Source organism: Oryctolagus cuniculus, unplaced genomic scaffold (assembly GCF_964237555.1).
Source record: "Oryctolagus cuniculus unplaced genomic scaffold, mOryCun1.1 SCAFFOLD_158, whole genome shotgun sequence".
Lineage (NCBI taxonomy): Eukaryota > Metazoa > Chordata > Mammalia > Lagomorpha > Leporidae > Oryctolagus > Oryctolagus cuniculus.
Genome location: NW_027208269.1, coordinates 94,382 through 98,602, shown reverse-complemented (window position 1 = coordinate 98,602; position 4,221 = coordinate 94,382). Strand labels below are relative to the sequence as shown.

Here is a 4,221-nt window from a genome sequence, read left to right as displayed (position 1 = left end):
CCCATGTGGGATGTTGGTGCTGCAGGTGGATGCTTAATCTACTATGCCACAGAGTGGGCCCAGGGAATGGTTTTAGGAAGACATCTTTCATGTAGACTAGGCTGCAATATTGCAAGGTAAGGTTTAGCTTTTATTTCCACACATCAGTATTCATCTTTTAGCAACTATAAATACTGAATATCATACATATAGACATAAATATAGGTAACTGCAGATTTTGTTGTCATTCTTTCTAATTCTCTTTTAATGTCTGCTAATAGGCCATCTTATGGATTATTATATTGATGTTATCTGTACACAACCATCAGGCATTTCCACTGTTGAATGTGTTTATGAGTACAGGTAGATTTGTGTGTACATGAATGCACATTTGATGGAGATAGCACTGACAGTAATAATGTGAGAAATCCTAATGCTGATTTCAAACTTTCTATCCTCCGCAGAGATGGCTGTCATTGAAGTAGACCACAGGGCCCCTTTGCTGTTGTGGACTGAAATGTGCCTCCCTAAAACTCAAACACTGAAGTGCTAACCACCAACATAACTCTACCTGAAGAAAGTGCTTTTAAGCAGATCAAATGATAGATGTGTCTGTCACATCAGAGAAGGGCTTCTGGAAAAATCGAGCCTATTAGCACCTTGATCTGATATTTTCAAGCTCTACAACTCTGAGAAGTAAAATTCCATGATTTAAATCATATTCTCTGTGGTATTTTCTTAGCAAATTAATATATCCTCATTTCTGCTAGCATTTTCTGCTGTCATCTAGAAGGTCCTCGTGATTAACAGAGAAATATAGAAAGTAAAAACTATGATTTTAGATTACCAAGTACCTACTAACATAAAAAAGATATCCCAGAAGCAACCTACTACCATCCTCCAGGACCCAGAAAAAAAAAAAAAAAAAACAGGAATGAGTCAAGTTGTGGGGCAGTAGAAAAGTGAATAATGAAAGATCACAGCAGAAGTAAATAAGGAAGGGTTTGATGCTGTGGTGTAGTAGGTTAATGCCTTGTCCTGCTGTGCATGTATCCCATATGTTGTTGCTCGAAGACCAGGTTCTCCACTTCCAATCCAGCTCCCTACTAATGCACCTGGGAAATTGGTGGAAGATGGACCATGTTCTTGGGTGCTGGCACCCACATGAGAGACTTGGAAGAAGCATCTGGCCTTTCAAATAAAGAAATCTTAAAAAAAATAGAAGCAGTGTTAGCACTGTTGGAAAAACAGACACATAGTTCAATGGAAAAAATAGGCAGCTGAAATAAACTGACTTTTCTACAGCCAACCCCTATTTAATAAAGGAAAGAAAACAAACAGGAGAAAGAAGAATCCCCTTAGCAAATGGTTTAAAGGAAAGTGATTATCCATATGTAGAAGCCTGAAAAGATACCCCAACACCTCATACACTATGTAAAAGCAACTCAAGGTTAATTAAAAGTCTAAATATAAAACCAAAACCTTGAGAGCTTGTTTTGAGGTTCTAGCAGGGGAGCGCAGCTACTCATATACCCTTGACCGAAGACCGGTCCTCCTCTAGCGGGGAAGGTCGTCCTCTTCGACCCAGCACGCAGCTTCAGGAGGGACGCACATGGAGTGGTGAGGGAGGAAGGGGACACCCGCCTAGCCAGCCAGATCAGCCGAATCAACCCTGGCAATCAATGGGGTGACAGATGTCGCAGCCAGATCGCCCTCACATCCTGAGTTCATGCCGGAGCTGAGGGAAGGAAGCAATGCCGTCGGATCTGGCCGCTCTGCGGGAGTCTGAGGAACAACTCACACCAGGTGGCCGCCGTTCCGTCGTCATGGGTAAAGGAGACCCCAACAAGCCAAGGGGCAAAATGTCCTCCTATGCCTTCTTTGTGCAGACGTGCCGGGAAGAGCACAAGAAGAAACACCCTGACTCTTCGGTCAATTTCGCAGAATTCTCTAAGAAATGCTCGGAGAGATGGAAGACCATGTCTGCAAAGGAAAAGTCCAAGTTTGAAGATATGGCAAAAAGTGAAAAAGCTCGTTATGACAGGGAGATGAAAAATTACGTTCCTCCCAAGGGTGATAAGAAGGGAAAGAAAAAGGATCCCAGTGCTCCTAAAAGACCACCATCTGCCTTCTTTCTCTTTTGCTCTGAACATCGCCCAAAGATCAAAAGTGAACACCCTGGCCTGTCCATTGGGGACACTGCAAAAAAATTGGGTGAGATGCGGTCTGAACACTCAGCCAAAGATAAACAACCATATGAACAGAAAGCAGCTAAGCTAAAGGAGAAATATGAAAAGGATATTGCTGCATACCGTGCCAAGGGCAAAAGTGAAGCGGGAAAGAAGGGCCCTGGTAGGCCCACAGGCTCAAACAAGAAGAATGAACCTGAAGATGTGGAGGAAGAAGAGGAAGAAGAAGAAGATGAAGATGATGAGGAAGAGGATGAAGATGAAGAATAAATGGCTATCCTGTAATGATGAGTGTGGAGTGTGCGTGTGTGCTCAGGCAGTTGTTTTGCTAAGAATGTGAATTCAAGTGCAGCTCAATATTAGCTTCAGTATAAAAAAACTGTACAGATTTTTGTATAGCTGATAAGATTCTTTGTAGAGAAAATACTTTTTTTAAAAAATGCAGGTTGTAGCTTTTTGAGGGGCTACTACATACAGTTAGATTTTAAAGCTTCTGATGTTGAATGTTCCTAAATATTTAATGGTTTCTTTAATTTCTTGACTTGTGTATGGTAGCGCAGCAAAGTTGTAGGAATTAGTATCATTTGTAAATTTGGATTTTTTGTTAGGATGTTGCATTCTGTGTTGTTTTTTTAAAAAAAATTTTGTAATAAAATTATGTATGTTAAAAAAAAAACCCAAAACCTAAGTAAACATATGAGAAACTGTAAAACATTAGCAGAGACAACAGTTTGCATAAGATTCCAAAAGCACAAGTAACAAAAATAAAATATACAAATTTGAGCATATCAAATTAAGATACATCTTCACAACAAAGTAATCAACAGAGTGAAGATACAATGGACGGAATGGCAGGAAACATTGAAAACTCTGACTATGACAAAAGATTGATAGCCAGAACATACATATATAGAACTGGAAAAACTCCAAACAAGAAGCAAAATGTACACGTAAGAAATGGGCAATGATCAGAATAGATGTTTCTCAGAAGAAGAAATCTCAATGGTCAAGACATAGATGAACATGCCCAATATCACTAGCCATTAGGGAAATGTAAATCAAAACCAATAGCAGACTCCATCTGTGGGAGAAGACAATGCTTGGGTTTTCATTTGTGCAACAAGTGGGTTTAGAGGACCCTGTTCACCATTAGAGGGCAGAGTCTACATGGAAGTAAAGAATCCTTAATACTTTCCTAATGGGAGAAGAGGAAGCCTGAGACCTCGCAAGCGGGAAGTGGTCCAGAAACTGCTCAGGTGTGGGTGTAGGTGGCTGAGCAACAGGCAGTCCTGCCTTGATTCCCCACAAAGATACAGGGGAAACCCTTCTGGATGGAGCAGGCGTGAATCGGAGGACCTACTGGGAGAACAAGGTCACCCACCGCGCGGAAGCCAAGTCGCGGGACCCAGACGCAGAAGCCCCAGGGTCTGCGCGACAGTGCTCCAAGGGGAGTGCATGCCACACAGACAACAGCGGGGAGACTTGGGACGCTCAGGGCTCCGAGTCCACACATCGGCGCTGGAAGGGGAGGTGAGCTCAATAACCCGAGACATTGGTGGGGAAACGGGGGTCAGAATCTAGAGGGGGGCCGGAAAGTGCAGCAAACTCACTACCGGAAAGAAGGAAAAAAAAAAGCTTTGGGGTTTCTCTTCCCCCTAACCTTGCAAAGGTTACAAGGCTGCAAGGCTTGAAGAATTCCCAAGAGACAAAGAGCAGGCCTCCTCTTTGGATTTACATATCAATGGGGGAGAGTTAAGGAACTGAGTCACTACAATTCAGTAGCCTAGCCAACCCAGTGGGAGTCCAGAGGAGCCAAAGACTGGAAGCTAAATACCATCAATTCTGCACAGCCCTGCCCTGCGGTGTTACTTACCCCCTGAATAAATAAAATAAATAAATAAATAAAAAGAGAGAGATTTACCACGCATAACCTGAGGGTGTCACCTTTGCACACCCTTAACCAGGAAGAACCAGGCAGCGCTCTCAGGCCGCACCCATCTCAAGCCTCCAAGGCTCCTCCAACAGCAGGCAGTCCACTTAGCACGGACACAGT

General features: G+C 42.9%; 1 pseudogene; it reads left to right on the top strand.

Moving 5' to 3' along the window:
* Window positions 1-1,620: 1,620 nt before the first annotated feature.
* Window positions 1,621-2,719, top strand: LOC138848106 (high mobility group protein B2 pseudogene; annotated as a pseudogene).
* The last annotated feature ends 1,502 nt before the right edge of the window (window positions 2,720-4,221 follow it).